The sequence below is a fragment of the Cloeon dipterum genome, chromosome 3, assembly GCF_949628265.1.
Source record: "Cloeon dipterum chromosome 3, ieCloDipt1.1, whole genome shotgun sequence".
Taxonomy (NCBI): Eukaryota; Metazoa; Arthropoda; class Insecta; order Ephemeroptera; family Baetidae; genus Cloeon; species Cloeon dipterum.
In genome coordinates, this window is record NC_088788.1 from 36,225,532 (window position 1) to 36,244,390 (window position 18,859).

Consider the following 18,859-nt stretch of genomic DNA (forward strand, 5'->3'; position numbering starts at 1 on the left):
TTGAATAAATCTGATTGATTGACCGACAAAATGGGCTCCCTTTCATCTGTTTCCGAGGCACAAAGGCGTTGATGAATGTTAAACGAAAGTGTTCTTGAATCGGTCAAGATTTTAATTGCACATACAATGAGTCTTTAAAAGTAAAAGTTTTCCTGCATCGTTTGCGGTGTAAAAGGGATCTAGATTAACGACCCACCTTCCACAGACAGAATCTATCGAATTTTGCATCACAAAGTCACGCGGCTAAACATAAAGCGAGATCCACTCTCGTGTTAAAAAAAAATGTGGGAAAATAAGCTGAAAGTGACGAAACACGCGCGATTGTGCCAAACAATGGGGGCTTGCGGTTGGTTTGGGAAAATTATCCAAATCGTCAATATAAAATCAGGATAAAATCGTATTGGGGCGGAAGTCCTTTCTTTCACTGAGAAATCGAGTCCTGCCACCTCTCGCGCCGTTAGAATGGCATAATAAATTCACCGATGCTGCCTCTGCGGTTTATAACAACGCGCACAATGGCAAAACCGATACATCACAGCTGGCTCAAACGATTTCGCGACGTGCAAGTGTGGTATTATTAGCCAATCCAAATAAATGTGTCTGCGGCGGCAAAGAGAAAAAAATCTAGGCCGTAACCTGGTGCCTTCAAATAGATTTATTTCTTTTAGAAAAACCAGAATTAGGAGTCTGTTAATGAGCTTGAAAGTGAAAACTAGGTCCAACCGCAAATAAAAATAAAGAAAATTGAATTTTTTGCTTTTTCCACAGTTGTAATATCATCTTACAATGCCCTGATTGCAAAATATTATCTATCTTACTCTGGTTTCAATTTCAGAATTTGAACGAGGTAAGGAGTAAGCAAATAAGCAACCTTCAGCTGCTCGGGGGAGGTCAAGACGAGTCTAACGGTGGGTAGTTTTTGCAATTCTTATTGTTACAACCCGAGATTTGGAGATCAAAGTAGAAAAATTCATATTTTTTTAGTTTTGGAGTGGAATTACTTGAGAAAAATAAAACCGATGAAACAATTTTCGAGCATAGTTATAATATTTAGATCTGTATAAAGTTTTAACTCGTTATATCTGGTAGTAAAGACTAATTTCAGGTGTGAATTGCTTGATATCAAGCCAATTTTGTGATCCGACATGTGACTTTCCCATTCCGCCTTTTTAGCCGTTTTGCTCGAGTCCGTCTTCAGCTGAGCCGTACCATAATTCATCAGCAGCGAAAAGTACAATACTGAGCAGGCAAAATGCGCTCGGCTCGGGCTCAGATCATTTTGCTCTCGGCGGTTGGAGCAGGGAGCAGAGTGAGTCGCTGGCTGCCGATGGTAAAACATCGGCAGACAAGCAAGTCAAGGGTAACCCGAGAATTCCAGGCGGCAAAAAACGAACCTGCCTCCGACGACGATGCTCCGCTGTTGGCTGGCTGGCCCTTAACTTTAGCACCGCTGCGACCACAAACTCGTTCTCCGCGCATACACCAGCTCGAGCGAGAGGGAACACAAGCTGTGGTCGCCAGCAGCATGCACGTCTTATTTTTAACCAAGTTTTATTAAACTCGCACTTTTCAATGCAGTCCAGCGCGTTATTTGTTGTGTGTGTGTGTGTGCAGCAGACACCGCAGATTCTGCGTGTGCGCCGATTTATGAAGCAGTTTGTCGGTGCAAAATCTTACTACGGGCTGTGTTGTCCCGGCGAAGGGGGTATTAAAGACGCCGCTTACTTGTTGCATGAAAAGACAAGATTTGCTCGCCTTGAGATTACGTCATAAAAGAGCAGGGAACAAAAATCACGGTTTTGGCGGTGTCAAGATAATCCGACGTAGGCGAATATTGAGATCCAACTCAAAATTTAAAATTTAAGGTGTGAATTGCACTCCTCTCGTCAAGCCCAATCGAATGAACACCAAATTTTAGGTCATTGCTCAAGGTCAAAGGTAACCAAGGCTCATTTTCGAAAATTTCCGGGTGTTTATTAGATTTTAAAAACTAGCACTATAAGTTAAAAATTTAAAACTCCCTTCAAAAAAGGTGTCAGGTTACGTGTGTGAAAATATTAAGGTGGTAATTGGCTTCATTTTCAATAAATTCAATTTTGAATATCGAAAACCATGAATTTTTCAATTTTTACAAATGTTGTGAGCGCCAAATCTCGGGTTCTAAGCGTCAGAAATGCAAAAAGCGCACATCGTTCGACTCGGCTTAACCTATCCTGGCGAGCTAAATGGTTTTGGGGTGCTCACCCCTAACCCCTTAACCCCTACTGGCCTTAATTTCATCCCCCGAGTTTAAAAGTGAATATTTTAAACCGTCGCAAATGTATCTGGAATTTTAAAATTGACAATCCTTAACTCAGGTAGAGGAATGCTTGAAATTATTTTTGAATGGGCGTAAGAAGCATAGAGGGAAACATTTGCATAATTCGAATCGATTGCGAATTATTATGGTCACTCACCGGCGGCTGCAGCAGAAAAAATCAGGACTGGCAGAAGCGGAAACGGCGATTTGCAGGAGCCGATTCGATTGCTCTAGTTTCCCTGCGGATCAGCAGCTTTGAAGAGACCGCTGATTTTCGCCACCTCTGGCCTCACGGTTAGACATCTTCTTCCTTCGTCTGCAACGAAAACGAGAAACATCCTCGATGAGTGACCTGCATTTTCGAACGCATTAGCAATGAGGTCGCCTGCATAAAATTAAATTAAATCGCTCGCCGACTTACTGTTCTGAATTAAGTAAACCAAAGCCTTCGGGCTTTACGATATTTAATTTCGCAGAGTTGCGTTTTATGACCAGTGACAATTACCCGCTTGGAAGTAAATGGTTCGACCTCTTGTTATCATATCGAGGTAATGGAGCTATTGCGGAAAGATTGTGACAGCATTATTGCGGCTGTCGGATCGGGTTAATATTTTAACGACCTCTTTGTTTGAGTTTAAAGCTGCATTGCCGGCAAAGGCGTTGACCCTTGCCTCGATTCCATAAATTAATGTAAATTCGGAGAATTTGATTGGAAATGAGCACTGCAAAGTCACTTTAAGGTATCTTCTGGGGCCTCACAACCAGTGATTATGATGAGCATCGTTTGAATATAAATTTGATTGCCCCATTCAATGGGAGGACCGTTCATTTTACGCTGGATTAACGCTCTAATGCAACGAATGCACGTTCGCTGTGACCCTTGAAGCAGAAAAAGCATGCAGCGCATTTCGAATTGTGACATCGCCTTTCTTTTCGTGTCGCTTTAAATATCACGCGTGCTATAATAAATAGAAGCGGAAAATCGTGTAATCTGTCCGAACCATTAGAATCAATTATTGGTGTCAACATCACGCGTTTGTGTGCAGTGGTTCGCGTGCGAATCCTGCATTGCGCTTCATTGCTCTCACACACTTCGTTTGAAATAGAAAGGATTTGGCTCCAAGTCTTAGATACTTTCATGCGGTATTGCAATATCATTCGTCCAAATGGAAAATTCAATTAATTTTACGAAACAATTTTGAGCCTTCAGTATCTCCTTGTGGTCCAATTTAAAAAAAAGCTGCATTTTTTATTCCTCTCAACGAGCCCGATCGAAATAACATTCATTTGATGACCCAGGTCAAGGTTGAGGATTTCGAAATGTTCTCAAAAGCTTTCCCAAAACATGTTTGAACTTGTGTGAAAATTTCAGAGGGATTTTCTTTTGTTTACGAGAAATTCCACTTTAAAATTAAAAAAAGCATGACTTTTTCGTGATTTTCAATTATTACGAACTCCAAATCTTTAGAATTGCAAAAACCACCCACCGTTAGACTAGTATCGACCTCATCCCACCATCTGAATGATTTAGAGGGTGCTCATCTACTAGTACAGATTGATTTCTGGTGTAAACTTTGTCAAAAATTCAAACATGCTACTTTCCCATCCGTTTTGGAGAATTCTTCAAAGCATTTTATGACCTTAATATGTGGCTACAGACATCATATAGCTGCCAAATTGCGAAAATGGTTTTATTGACAAGACAAAGTGTGTCAATTTATTCACACCAATCTTGCTGTGCACACATGAAATTCTATTCCTCCTTTCCTTGTTGCATCTGCAAACGCCTTTCTCTAGCCGTCAGCGAGGGATATTGGGTTTCATTCATCCTCGAGTGCACCGTAATTGCGGGAATGAGGCGACCTTTGCATGCTGCGAGCTGATTTTGATCACTCAATGGCTGGAGGTCGCCCATGATTCATTTCCAAGCGCCGGGCTGCAAATCACGTGTGCATTTGGCGCCATATAAGGCACACACAAGGCACTTTAATTATATATACACATGTATACGTATTATGCATATGATCGAGGGGGAGAAAGTCCGTGCTCGGCGGAACGTAAACACTAGAAGCGTAATATCCATTGTGGCACTTCTTGTTACTTATCTTTTATCCAGTCGGCGTGTCACAGCGCGCAACTCTAATAATAATCTATGATGTTGCCCCTTTTCCCGACAAGCTGCACTTGTTGCACACTCCGCGCGCACAGTTTCTTTCTCTATATTATACGTGCTGCGCGGCGGAGTGTTTATATTTATTTTCGAGCGGCTTCTCAGCTCGCAGCAGGCAAGGTTGTTAATACGCGACGAGTATGTGTGTAAGTGTGTGTGCAGAGAATAAAGGTCGAATAAGCACGGAGAATTGAATAATTGGAATACTCCCTGCTCGCAGCGTCAGCGGATGTGTGTCTTTGTGAGTCGCGAGCAAGCATTCACCATTCTGCATACTTTCTTGCTTAGTTCAATGCCTCTTCCACGAGTGGATGAGATATCTGTTTTGCTGTGATTCAAGAAGAGCCAAGAGCTCTCTTGTATCTATTGTTAAAAATTTTTAATTTTAAAAATTCGTCTTGTTCCTATTTTCCATGGAGTACTCTTTTTGTCGACTATATGAAACACACAAGCCGTAATAATTGTTAAATTCGCAAAAACTGCATAACTGTCGGTAAATATCTTGGATGAATTCGCTTCAGCCTCGAGTTTCACCGATACAAAAAGACCCAACCCAGCCAAGCCGTTCCACTTTTGGACACATTCGTTAATTACAATGTTGCCTAATATGGTGCATTGAAAGGTTGTGCGGAAACAACCTTCTGTGCGCAGAGGTCGCTCATTGACCTCTGGCCGTGTTGGACATACATGCAAGTGCTGCACTTTGCACCGCAGTCATTAGTCCAGTCTAATTAGAGCCTTAGAGCAGAAAATATAATGAAAAAAACTGGTTTCTCTAAAGCAGGGTAGTGCTGAATATTCATGCTAGTGTTTTACACGCGCTTTAAAAAGGCATATAAATAATAATAAAAAGTGCAGGTGATCATTATCGACACATAATTGATGTAAATTACTCGGCATAAATTCCACCCATTGCCGTTTTTATTGGCGCACTGTCTGTTTTTATTGCCATTGTGCTCTGCCCAAGAAACGGCGATCATCGCATTGTTCTGCTTGTGTGTTCTTTCGTGGCTGGATTTGCATTTAATTAATTACAAGCGAGAGCTCGCTTTTATTGATTGAAAGCCCGGCGTGGGTTTTTTATTTCAAACAAATTGTCTGTCAGTGGGCGCCCGTGCATAATTATTTGGATTTTGCTTTTACGGCCGGATAAAAAGTGACCATTCGTGCATGAATTTAAAATGCGTGCGTTTGTTACTTTGTTTTATTGCTCAGCTTTTGCAGTGAATAGAATACAATATGCGGAGATGAATCCAGTTGAGCAAGAGATATCCTAAGTGCTTCGAAGGTTATTTGATTCATTTAAATCTCTCGGTGTGTATAATTACCAATAATTAAACGTGATTTTTTAAAAAGAAAAAAAATATTCAAGAGTTTCATTGCACGTCACGGTCGATGAATGTTTCATGAGAAGTATATAATCAATTATTCAAGTACGTCTTCTTGCCGAAAAAGGCTAGAGCTTGCAGTGAAGCGAAGAATAAATCCGGAGGAAGATTTCTCCGAAAGCGTGGTGCAATTTTCCTACCAAGGGAGGCTGAAGTAATGCGTAAAGACAATTAAAGTCGCTGTGTCACTGCGTCAGGTGCGTTTGAGGAGCGACAAAAAAATTGTATGCTAATAGCTGCGCGGCGAAGACACTTTTGTTCGATTGCAGAGTGCGCGAGAGTGCGTCATTCCAAAATGGCTCTCGTCTTAAGAGTTGTAAAATAAAATTCCACTCGAAAACACACCTTTTATTTGCATCAGGCCAGTGACGTAAGGTAAAAAGTGCCCACCTTATTGAAGCGAGTCGCTCACGCTAAATGACCAGTGAGTCACCGTGCGCGCAATTTTTCACTCAACTTACGTACTTGCGCCTTTTACTTTTCGAGACGAAAATAGCTAGTCGTCCGCCATTCAACTTTTGCAACGTCCAGAGACTCATTTTTGCAGCGTGACCGTTGTTTCTGGTTGCCTAACAGGGAAACGATTAAACTCTCATCTGCTCATGAAAAATAATAGTTGGCATTTTATCGGATTTGCACCTGCTGAGGAATATTTCGAGTCAGCGGAAGTAACACGCGCGCATTCTTTCGCCGATGAGATTGAAATTCAATCCGAGACGACTTTTTCACTTCTTTGGAAAGACAAAAAGCAGTCCACGAACTGGTTCCCACGATGCTCACTATATGGTTTCTTTGCATCTGCATGTATTAAAAGCCGTCGATTTTGAAGTCGGAAAATCCAGTTTCGCAGCAAATCTTTCTTTCGTAGAGCTGTCCCATTCATTCCGCGTGTCTCTGATAGCTTCATTAATATTTACAACGCCGTTCTCAGAAGGATAAGCTTCTTTTAGAACGAGCGGAGGCAGAAAGAAATAACTAATGCATATAAAACCGAGCAGCTTTCTTCGCGTCCATTTATCGCCGAGCCAATAAATATATATAAGTGCACTGAAATTAAAGCTAAATAGCATGCATCTGATTCCGAACAGGTGAATGCGGTTAGCAAAATTGCCTGCTGGAAAGTGTTCATTAATTCGACTTGGAAATATAAATTCAAATCGGCGGGTGACTCACTTAAAAATCATTTCAACTCTTTACAAATGCAAATCAAACCTCAGGCCAAGAGACTGCTTTTCCCACACGTGACGTCACTCGGGTTCTGTTACTTGCACGCTTTTTGCAACTTGGTCTAGCTGATTGTGAGTGAGAGAACAGAGAGGAGGAGAAAAGCAGGGGATTAATAATGAAGTGTCCGACCGGCGGTTATGCAATCGGATCTGCTGCTGTAATTCCATCAGGCGCAAATCCAGCAGAATTACTCATCGCCGCAGAGCCCGACAGAGACGATTGTATTCTCTCAGCAGTTATTGACACGAGTGATGTTCGTGTGTGGCACTCAGCGTATATGCATTGCATCACAGATTCATTCGTTTTTAGCTCAAGGGTTTCCAATGGGCTTTTTATAAAAGAGGACCACCTTTGCGCAGTATATGATTATTCTTCGGGTCGGATAAACTTGATTGCGGCTCGTGCTTGATAGTCAAGACCGCAAAAAATGCATTCTGAAAATTTTAAAGGATTTTTAATGTAGTAAAAAGCTTTGCAGAAGATTTTTGGAACATCCTTTGAATCTTTACTTGAAATACACTGTTTAAAAATTAGGACAGAGCTAACATTTTATTAAATTTTTGTGAAACCCCACTCAAAAGTATGTTCTCTACTGTAAAACAACGATTTATTTCCCAATTCAGGGAATTTTTCTCAAAATACGCCCACCATTGCGCGACGAGAGGGATTGAAGTCAAGTGAAAAAAAATCGAGAAATTCGGCATAATCTGGAATTTAACCGTTCCAAGGTCCTGAGTTTAGAAATAAACTGTTGCTAAATTTCACAAATAATGAACAACTTGCTATAGTGAAATGGTTGGCTTTTACGTTATATCAATAAAAAAAATACCAGTGCTTTATCGATTCCACTGTTTTGTCCGATTTCAAATCAACAAAAATAATACATGGAGGAATTCGACGCATTGCTGTATTTTGTTCCAATTTCACCACAACGATTGTGAAATTACAAAATAAAAAAAGAAATATCTATACAAAAGATCCGATGGCTAATTGTAAGAAAGCGGCGACCAAACGAGAATAAACGCGACAAAGATAAATCTGTGGCAGGTTTCTGCTTCTTCTTTTTAATTTGCCAAGCGAGCGATTTCACGCAGAATTGTGTAGCGCGACCAATTATTGAGCGCAAGGTCGTCTCATTTTAATCACATGCACGCTGATTTCCTTAAAGGTTTGTTGACTGTCGCGTCTGCCGCCGAGCCGGGTGTGAACACCGGCGTGGAAACAAGACTCAAACTCTGAGATGCTGCAGACAACATGACTGGTTTGCGCTTTTGCTTCAATTCATATCAGTTTATAAACAATTCAGCGACTGCGGAGAGAGAGAGAGAGAGAGAGAGAGAGAGAGAGAGAGAGAGAGAGAGAGAGAGAGAGAGATGTTCTGGCTTTTTACTCGCATTTCAAGTGAGTAGCAGTTCAACTTGGCCCAATTACAACAGGGTTATCAAGATAGTCGTGCTATTTATCGTCGATCACTTCATACACAATTCATCTTGTCAGCATTTGTAGTTGATCACAAGTCTATTTTTCAGGTTTGTGCGGATCGATAATTCCATGGATTTTACTTCTTTGAATTAAAGACCGTCTTTGACGCAGTTTCTGAGCACACCAATCGATTCTTGAGGGTCGAATTAGGTATTGTAGATATTTTTTCCAACCAAAATGTCCAGCGCGACGTGTGAACTTTTTTCCCGCCAAAACAATATGAGTGCGAGAACTGCGCATGCGTCAGAGTTAGAAGTCATTCGTACAGGGTGTCTCCTTGCAAGTGCTCAAACCAGCTCTGACGCATGCGCAGTTCTCACATTCATATTGTTTTGGCGGGAAAAAAGTTCACACGTCGCGCTGGACAGTTTGATCGGAAAAAATTTCCACTCTACATAATTCGACCCTCAAGAATCGATTGGTGTGCTCAGAAACTTCGTCGAAGACGGTCTTTAAAAAAAAACACTTCTTACTAAATGATTTGAGGAGAAAGCCATAAATCAACAGAAAACCCGCACCAATTGCCAATCTTTATTTCTTTTCCCGCTTGTTCCACCGAAATTCTATGAGTATGGCTAATTAGTCGGATTTTCACCTGATGAACGCGAGGCAAAAACAGCAGCTGTGTGTTTATTTTGCCAGTCGCTGATTCCGAGATTGATGGTGCGTCAATCACTTGGCTGGCGCGGCAAAAAGGCCGGCCAAGTCTCGTAATGACGGTGCACTAAAGTTCTCACACCCATGCGGCGGCGGCGGCACTGTTTTTGGGCCTCACCTAGCTCACTTAGCTTTTTGGCCCGTTGGGACGACTTCCTGACGAGGCAGTTTCCTCCGGCTCTGCTATTCATATACGCAGACTCGCGCGGCGAAGGGTCACCGACACTGCGGCTCTCGCGCGCCGCCGGTAAATAATAATTATGTCTGTGACTCGGCACGGCCATCACTAATTCGCCATTAATGCGTAACCGACATTATTCATTCCTTCCACGGTAATGCCGCAAGATGAGATCGGGCTGCGGGACGCGAGTTGCTTGCTGCACGCACGGATCAACTGCACCGCAGCCAGCATCCGAGAAGCGCAGAGAAATCAACTGTGGTTTATCGAATCACGCGAACACGCCAATTTTCTTTGACTTTGAGCGTCTGCTAAACCAAAATTCAAATAAGAGGATCAGTTAAAAAACATAGATTGCAAAATAGAATTACTTTCGTGAGTATGGGTGGATTGATTTTAAATTAAAATTGTTGCACTTTCTATATAATATTTTTAATAAAATGGATTATTAATTAAAATCTCTTTCTTAGATAAGGTGTTGACCTCAAAGGTGGGGGTCAGTGTGCCAAATTATAAACAAACTAAGACTTTTATCTAGCATAAGCCATTTAACTTTTTTCTGTTTATTTAATTATTTAATGGCACCGAAGAGCCTGATTTAATCTAGCGAGAAAACGCATTTATGCTAGCTACAGTAACTATGTTGTCTTGATTCCGCTGAAATTGCGCAAATTTTTCAGTCCACGTGCTGAAAGTGTTTACAAAGAGTTTATAAAATGTTTTAGGTAGTGTAAAGCCTAAAAGCGTAGACTTTTGATGAGGCCCCTCATGATGCTTGCATGTTTTGTGAAGGTATTTTTTGTGCAACAATTAATAAACTCATTATTTTGATTTACGACGGCTGCAATTGAAAAAAATGAAGCAGCAAGGTGAATGAATGGCGAATGGGTTGATTAACCCGTCCATGTGCGTTTGCAGACAATAAGGACGACATTTCCCAGTATCAAGAGCTCAATCATAATTAGGCAATTGTGAATAATGCATAATTAGCACGATTGTGTGCGGGCGGGATCGAGGCAGAAGCAGCAAACAGGATCATTGTGAGTCTGAGAATGGGAAACAAGTGCGGCTTTGAGGATACAATTAAAGACTTCAACCTGACACCGAGCAATGAGGTCTGCTCTTGACCCTGCCGCGGTACGGGAAAGCGATACGCCCAGTTGAATTCACATGCAAAATCGGCGGAACGAAGCGAAACGACGAATTGATAAAACCGATCATAGTAAAGAACAAGCCAAGGTGAATCGTGCGCTTTTGTGCCTGATTTTGTTTTGAAAGCAGCCATTTCTCAGGATTTAGACATTTGCGCCTGCTCCATTTAACGCGAGAACACGTAATCAATGCAACGTGCGCCATAAATTACCTCACACGGCGGCGTGTTCACCTATGTGTGTTCAACGCACACACGTTTTGACACAGAACAATCAATAAAATAATATTGCTCTCTTACGTTGCCCAACGTCGACCGGGCTCCATAAAGAGGCCAATAAAGCAATCGAAAGTGCAATTTGCGCTCAGCCTGTTCATTAAAACTCGTAGCTATGAGTAATCAGTTGAATCCGGCTCGCCAAATAAAAATGTTTAACAATATACTCACCGAGTATCAATCGGCCCGACTTCGCATTCGCAGTCAGCTCATCTGGAAAGGAAAAAAATGTAAGGTTACTCAACTGCAGATCGTAAAAATCAAGTGTGTCACTGTAACAGGACCAAAAGATGCCTCTCAGGATGTTTTCAAATCTATTAAATCAGCAGTTTCCTCCTCTCAAGTTAACGCGCTTTTTAACTCAGTCACATGTGCTATTCTTAGAACATGATAAAAGTTAAGTATTATTGCCTCCGAAAACTCACAAACCCACATTCCCATTGTTAAAAAATGTTTGTCTTCGAACTTGATTTAATCCTGCTGCATTCACGGTAAGTAAAAAAAGTTTAAACACTTTCAAACATGATTTTTGAGGAATAAAATACCAAAAATAAGGTATAACTGGAATAAATTGTGCCACTTGCAAGAGTTTCAACATAAATTCAAGAAAACGTAATTAATAATTAAACTTTCACTCAGAGTTTTGATTTGTGTTCGATGCAACTGCACCGCGAGCACAACATAAGCGTCTCTATTTTAACATTTTTCAGCGTGCGGCAGGCATTATATCAATTTATGTATGTGGAGGTCACTCGGTGCAAACATGCTCCAAAGTGAGCGTAATAATTTAATTAACACGAGCATGATTATGTAAGTTGTCAACGTGCACGCGGAGCCATGGTTATATTCTAGCGTCTATTTCACGAAGGTGAATGCTTCCATGCATATTAATTATGAACATCTCACGATTAGATCTCGATTGCGATGCAACGTAATTTTTCACACGTGTGCAAGAAGAGCTGTCAAAATGTGTCTGAATCAACAGCTCTGACCATTCTCGTTGCTTTAAATGTGTGGGGGAAACAATAAAATTGAAACAAGAAACGAAAGTTTAGACGGTAATGGAAAATAATGGCGCACAACACGCCGCAGCTTTAATTTTGACTGGACACAAAACAAAGGCAGAGTGACACAACCGCTGATTGTGCAAAAACAAGATACGTGCTGATTTTGTTTTGGTCAGAACAATTGCTGGAAAAGTGTGCAATGTCGTGGCTAATCGTGTATTTGTGGCCGACAAAATTGGATTGTTTTCATTCTAATTTCTTGATGCCACAAAATGAACAGTTTATTTAAAGAGGATTACTGCTAAATCCTGGAAAATCTCTGTTGTCTATGCATGAATAGGATTCAGTTGAAGCCAAAATTGACCTAACAATAAGTAGCACTGTAATTTTTTTAGTTAAAATTATTTTAAAAATGGTGAGGACTAAACTTGAAATCCAATTTTATTTCGCAACAAAGAGTTTCCCTAAAACACTGTTGGAAAGATCTCGACGAGAGGAATCGAAATCTGCCAAGAAAATGTGGTCAAGCGCTGCAAATTTTGGAGAAAATTTGAATTTGGACTGTAGCAAAGGTCTTTTTATGATTAGAACAAATTGTTTATCAAACAACTGCTTTTGCATCCAAAAATTCAAATACTGTTCAATTGTCACCCTGTATCGATCCACTTTAAATCACGTACAGTTTTATTGAAGGAAAAAATGTCCCGAATATCACGATTTCTCCTCTTCTCTGCATCTGCCATTCAACGCCACGCGCCAAAACGACATCGCAATTACTGTATTGATTTACGAGAAGAGAAAAAGGATTCTGCCAACAGCTACAGATTGGCAAAATCGGAATCACGCCCGGCAGCAGGGAAATTATCGCACATGTTTAGAATATCTTTTTCGTAGGCGCCCAAACAAGCCGCAGGAATCCGAATGGCAATAATGGCAGGCTGCAATTTAGTAGTGGCATCAAAAGCATGATTTCCTCGGCCTTGATCTTGTTTCCTGGACGTGAAATGCAGATAAATACATTTTTCGAACGTGAGAGTGGAATAATTCGAAGAAGCGGGAAATTCTTTGAATGTGTGCAAATTATGGCTTCTCTATTATTTGGAGAAAGCTTTCACAAAAGGCGCCAAAATGTCAAAAGCTGCACGCGGATGAGCTTTTTGCTGTGCAGTGTGTTGTGTGGTCCTGTCCTCAATCTCGATTATTCCGTTATTGATTGGGTCAATCTCTCGCTTTGTATGTGACGAACGGCTTTTAGCAGAAATCTTTATCACTGAAATTACTTTCCTCGCACCTGATTTCACCTAAATCATGGATTTTGGTTGCAAAAAAACACTAACTCTCTCGCGACTCATCCAGATGAGTAGCCAAATGCATCGAGCAAATTTTTTGTCACCGCGCCGCGCGCATTGTGGGAGGAAACTAAAAATAATTGAGACCTGCAGAGGCTCGTGACATGCAATTGTTGTTTGCTCGCTCGCCTCTGGACACCTTCTGGTCCACTTTTCCCCACCGAGCAGAGCCTGATCCAGCATAATAATAGACCGAGTGCTTTTTTCAGCATGCCACGCACCGCGCGCGCCATCCTTTCCCTTAACCCTTTCGGATGTCTGCATGCGCCGCAGATTTCACTCGCGCGTGCAGCAATGGCTTTTTATGGTCAACGCGTTGTTGTTTGTTGTTTGACGTCCCGACGCATCTTTGCGAAATTGAGAGTTACGCAGCTCCTTTTAGAGTAACAGGAGAAAAAGGGAGCGCAATTTGTTTAAACGCACGATGTAAGGAAGGGAAATTTCATGCAGCATGATTTATTTGTAAAAATGAGTTGGCAGCTTCCCCATTATTTGTTCATGAATAAACTACATTTTCAAATATTTTAGCTCAGACAACCTTCAAACTTGCACTCTTGTTGCATACATCACATTCGCTGACGTGATCCGGAAACGTGAGTGGCATTGAACAGAGAAAATATAACATTTGCTTTTCCGTCCAGTTCGCCCACAAAGTCACTGTCAATGCCGCTCTCTATCTATGTGATTCCCGACTCCCTGAGAGAAAATTCGGCACCTGCAGTGTTGCCATTTCCATTTTATAGACAGAATAGAGCTACCTGGAGGAGAGAAGAGGCGGAATCGGCCTCCTCTCTGACACAATGGGGGTGGCGCACAAAAAATATGACTTTCAACCTGTGAGAGAATGAACACACTATATGTATGTACAGTTGGTTTTGCGAATTTGCCCTTTTGTCGATAAGAGAAAATAGCAGGCGAGTTAATATGCTGGAACTTTCGCACCTCCGTCGCGTAATCTCATCAATTTTCAAATTAAAAGATATCATCAACTGTGGTGGATTCGACACAAAGGAATTTAAAAAAAAGATACGCCCGCTCCTGGTTGTTACACTTTCATTGGCACGGTGAATGTTTTAATTGGGAATAGCCGCGCTCGGCAAGGTTGTTTCTCACAGCAGACGGAAGTTTTCTGCTCGTATAATCTAATAATTTGCCAGCGATTTTTCCCGTGCCGCCTCCCATGACAAAAGACAATAACTTAACCGTTGAATGAGAGAGTGCAGATAATCGGGAAAAAATGGAGTGCAACGCCATCATTAAACCTTCCTGTGCACATTATTAACAAAAAATGCAAGAGAAGCGATCGGATCGGCCCCTCAAAGTTCAATGTTTCTCGCCGGTCGTGATCATCCAACCTTGCAGTTTGCATACATATACCTTTTTCATTAACCAGCCCGTTGGCTCGCATTTCCTAGGAGTGTCAAAGCTTTCCAAAGTCAGATAATGGTACAAGGTGGATAGTTAAGTGACTGGAAATGCTCAAATAGCTCAACGGGCTGGTAGGAGGGGCCACTAGCTGGTTTTCGCACCTTTCCAGCGAATTTTCTGGTGTTTCAATCAAATACGTCGGTGTAGGATGGCCTGGGTGACGGGATGTGCTGAGCAGAGGTTCATAAAATGAGTGAATTGAAGAAGCGTTCGGTAATATCGTTGTCAACATTTGTCATTGTTAATAAATCACATGACGCGGTGCATTGAAAGGGAAAACAAGCTGGTCATTATGTAAGTCACTGCTTCTCTTAAGTTATGTATGCGCATTCAGCTCCAGGAAAATGTAAAGCTATTAAATTTGACGAGCTCGCAGCAGTCTGCTTTATGATGCAACCGCTATTTCTTTCTTTCTTTCACTGCCTGATTCATTGAGCCGAGAGTAAAAAGCGACATCGAAATGCTTGAGGTGTTGCTTATTTATTCGATCTTGTCAGAGAGCTCGCTGCTTTATTATTCTAATGCGGCTGCCAGCATACATTCGAGAGGGATAAAAAATAATAGCATTGGGTGCATTATGCCGGGGGAGTGGATATCAATCAAGTTGATGGCCGCCGCTGCCGTTGCCGCCGCCGCTGCTGCTGCACCGACTCTTTGTCTTTGATGTGCGCCAGACGGGTCTGCCCGTGAATAAATACAGCCGCTCGAAATCAGATTTTTTATTTATTTTGTTCTACCGGCAGGCGCGAGATGACGGCTGACCATTGTACAAAGACACGGTTAGGCCACTTAATTGTGCATTAGGGAAGGTTGAGTTGGACAGAATAATAACACGGTTGACGCTTGTAATGCACGGTTTCAGAATAGACATAATGACATGCATACCTCATTGTGAGCTAGAGGTCACAAAGGTGGATTTTGTCAGTACGATTAGAGTCTCATAAGTGAATTGGACACGCGAGTGGACACAAAAAACTAACTCTGATAAAATAAAACTTCTCGATGCTGTTCATTAAAGCTGGTCACAACGTATTTCAAAATGATGTCTTAGGTCCGGAGTCAAAATGCAGAGGTAGGAAGGATGTGAAAAATCGACATCCTTTATTTGTTTGATTTCATTTTAACAGTTGCGAGTCAAAATTATAGGCCAAGCTCACGTCCTAGAAAGTTCGTTAGGAACAAATTTGAATGCAGGCATAGGAGACCGTCGTAATTAGATAGTTGCGCCTGCGCTAATTAAATTTCGAGGTCTGTGATGGGAGAGACGTGCATAGATACAGAATAAGAAGGACTGAAATCTCTCATCCCGTGCCAGCATTCGCAGCACGTGCATTGCATCATTAACCTTAATCTGGAGTGCAAAAAGCGTAGATACTGCAGATTCCCATATTGTTGCACTTTCTGTGTGGTTATTTCGCAATTACATCACAATGGACGCACGCGGCGCAAGCAAAAAGAAGTTAGTGGAGCACCGATTGTGCGCTCCCGCCATTCAGAGCCGCGCACTCGCATTTCATATTTTTGCTTTAACAACTTAATCAGCAATGCTGTTACATCGGCAAAAAATTCATAATGCAGGAAACGGATAATGTGGCTCTCTTCGTGCTCGACAGAAACATTTCTTTGCCCTTGCTTCTAGCGAAGTGAATTTTCAATTCTGCTTCCAAGGGCTGCCTGTGCCTGGCCCAGCTCACGTACGCCCGTGCAGCATTCGTGAATCGAGAGAGACTTGAATGAACGCAAACAAGAGTTGTTTATGACGCTATGCACTTCAATTGTATTTTTTTTTCTTCCTGGTTGTAGCATAAACGTGACTCCATTTGAAATGTGTTGATTACTCCGTGCATGGCCTGTTAGCCAAATTTTTCCAGTGCTTTACCGTCATCTAAAGAAAAAGTTTAAATTGTGCGCAATTCTAAGAAGTCTTTTAAACTAGCAGTGAGGTGTGGCCCACCCTTTCACACCAACGCAGAATTAACACGATCCATTCCACGCCTGACAGTCAGTAACCGCAGATAAATCAAATAAAAGCGAAAAGAAATTTATTTCGACTTGTCCAGTCGGTCGCGGTCGCTTCTGGTGATGGTCGAGAGTGCGATCAATGAATTTGACCGCCTGCCTTACATCTGATGCCCACTGAAGCGTGCAGCTGGCGCGATAAGAAAAAGCAGCGAGACAAAAAGCAGCCAAATAATAATGAATAATACGCGCGCGCGCGGCCAAGATGAAAGATGTGAAAAGTGTAGCGGCCGTGCCAAAAGGGGCCGAGCGTGAAAATCCGACGGCCACACACACACACTCGACTGCAGAAGATATGGCCAACAATTATCAACATTTTGTTAGTACATTAGGTTTGAGAAATTTAGCAACAAATCAAGACCGAGGAGAATTGTCAAATTGACAAATTTTCTGGAAAATTAAAAGATTTTTTGCTTGATTTGTGCGAATTTTCAGGAAAAAATCCCTTAATTGTGAAATAAATCGTGATTTTACATTAGGCAGAATTGTAGCTCTGTTTTCTTATTTTTAGATATTTCAAGTAAAAGGATTTTTCACAATTTTTTTGTAAACCACTTAAAAACAGATGGATTGAGCGCGCGTACGTTGCATATTCCAGAGCGTGATTTAGTAATTTACATTTTATGGCAAAGAGAAACGCCAACACAAAGCATTTCAAAATTAAAATGCAAGCTTTAAGAGTGAAATTTCGCCCCCCAAGCAGCTGAATCCTTACAAAAGTACAAAGGATCGGGTTTCGAAGCCGCTCTCGGGCCCGAGGTGGTTTTTGCATGCGTTTGACACAGTAATAAAACGGCCGGGGTTAGATCGCTGGCTCAAATTCAATTATCGCTCGGCGGTGAAATTAGCACATGCGACAATAAAGTAGTCAATGAGCAGTAAACGCAAGAATTTCCGCCGAAGGAAGTGTTTGGAAAGTTTCCCCACGCGACAATGGGCCTGCTCGAGTTACGTCGCCTCTGGCCGCACGCGTAATTATTTTATTAGCAAAAATTAATCAAAACGGGCTTTCACCGCGCGCATAAATTTTGGATGAATGGGCAGGAACAATAGAGGAATCGACTTCCGATCGAAGATAAGAAACTAATTGCTCTGAGGTGGAGAAAAAGTTAATGGGGATTAAAGCAGTTTGCCGGAGATCTTTGACCCTTTGCTCTCCAGCCAGTGAAAAGTGAGTGGAGCATGAGAAATAAATGTGTTTGTGTGTGTGTGTGTGCACATATAGGCTCATTATAATATTATTATTTCTGCGTGCTCCTCTCGAGTGCATTGCTCGCTGTGAGCAAACATAAAGACCGAAGCAAGTGCACCGCAGAGTGCCATTTAATCTCGTCAGAAATGTCTCTTGCTAATGCACTCTCGCCATAGCTTGCTTTATACTATTAATGTGAAGGACGGACACGTGAAGACTCAACATACCTCTCATTCAAAAGCACAGCACAAATAATGGTGTAATGAAAGAGTTAGCTGTTATTAACACTATTAGTTGAAGGAAAACAATTTCGTCTCTGAGAGATGATTCAAAATTCCTTGTAGTTGGAAATAATTAACATTTTTACAGAGACAAATTTTCTCATTCAACAGCTTCAAATTCTGCGTTCCCACGCGGGCCAGCGGATTACTCAAGATTTCGTTTTCAAGCTAATGATGCAATCACTACAGAATTTAATCCACCGAGTGCGCAGAGAAGTATGATCATCTTCGTCCGGCAGAGAACACGGCGAGGTGCGGCTGCTCGATGGGAATGTCTGCTCTGCAGCAGATGAGAACGACTTGGAAGGGAAATTTCGCTGCCTTTAATCTCACCGAGTAAAACGAGCTAAAACAAACTGTCACTCTCGCCCGCGTGTAATTTATGCACATGGGCAAACGTGATAAGTGACTCTGAGTGGCATTTCTGCACTTCCTGGTCGTGAGGAGTTAGGATCAAATGGTATTATCTTTTTTAAATTGCAAAATCAACATTAATTTTGGCGTGAGAGAAGATTGGATCCAAACATAAGAAACTAAATATTCTTAACTTGAGATAGAAAAATGTCAGAGAAGGCGTTTGGGTCTCACTGAAATGTGATACGTGTGTACGTCTTCGCGTTTCTAACACTCTCTTTCTAACTGGTACGAATTCGAGGAGATATAGCGTGTCAACAGGCGAAAGATTTTATTCTCTCGCCACGGGCCATCTTTGACAGTAAAATACTATTTGCTTTTATTATTTTATTGTTTTATGCG

At 41.6% G+C, this 18,859-nt stretch overlaps 1 protein-coding gene across 1 annotated transcript in view; it reads right to left on the reverse strand.

Annotated features, from left to right (window-relative positions):
* knockout (Stork-head domain-containing protein knockout) overlaps window positions 1–18,859 on the reverse strand; it is a 60,219-nt gene that overhangs the window by 35,982 nt on the left and 5,378 nt on the right. The window contains exons 2-3 of the mRNA XM_065484982.1: window positions 10,999–11,040; window positions 2,457–2,615 (exon numbers count right to left, since the gene is read on the reverse strand). The gene's annotated coding sequence lies outside the window, so the exon portion shown is untranslated. The remainder of the gene's footprint in view (window positions 1–2,456; window positions 2,616–10,998; window positions 11,041–18,859) is intronic.